We start from the raw sequence: 949 nt of genomic DNA on the forward strand, positions 1-949 counted from the left end.
ACTCTTTAGTAATTATTTTAAATATCCTCTTATGAGATTCATCCTCATACTTGTTATTCCTTTATAGGTTTTATTAAACCTCTTTCAGTGTCTATATGTTTCCCTCTCGGCTGTTTTCGCTGCCCCCTTCTAGCTGGTTCCGTGTGTTTTCTAAAGGTTTCATGGTTTACCCTAGTTTGTCTCACTTATGTGCGCGCATGGCTCAATCTACTCCTTGATGGCTCAAACTTCATATTCCTCTGGTGGTTCCTCCTGTTGCTTTGCTGTTCTGTATTGTCCTCCGTTTCTCTTATAACATATACTATGTCCTATTAGTAAATTCCTAACCATTATATGATGTTCCCCCGCTATGTTATATCCTTCTGCTCATGTAGTTCTTAGCTGGTCACGATATCTGTTTTCATATCATCCTCCATGATTTGCTATATAGCAAAGAATATATCATATAAGCCACAATATTGTGTATCCTTCTATTTAAACACTTATTTTTCTGTCACCTGGGGGGTAATTTTATATTATGATAAGGTACTTAAAGATAAAGAGTCCCTTTTTTATTCAAATGATCCCCACAATAACTCACCAACATTTCCGAAATTTCGGCTTAATTAATCACGTGGAATAAGACACAATAGTTTCATAAAACTATTTGACTCATTATTAAGGGAGCGGACTTTTTTATTATCGTCTATTTGCCCATATAGAATTACGATTAAAACTCTTATAAAAACCATATCACTGCCAAAAGGATGATGTATTTATTCACTTGCTCTCATTCCTCACATGAACCCTATAATTCTATGGCTGTATAAGACTCCTTTATAGGACAGATTTTTAGGTCAATAGGGGGATGTACTCATTTCATAGGCTCATACACTCTTATGCATAAAAGGGGTTAGGAATCCCATTTAATATTTTACATGCTCCTGTTTTGAATAAAGAGACGCCGCTT

The sequence above is a fragment of the Plasmodium inui genome (genome assembly GCF_000524495.1).
Source record: "Plasmodium inui San Antonio 1 unplaced genomic scaffold supercont1.122, whole genome shotgun sequence".
Lineage (NCBI taxonomy): Eukaryota > Apicomplexa > Aconoidasida > Haemosporida > Plasmodiidae > Plasmodium > Plasmodium inui.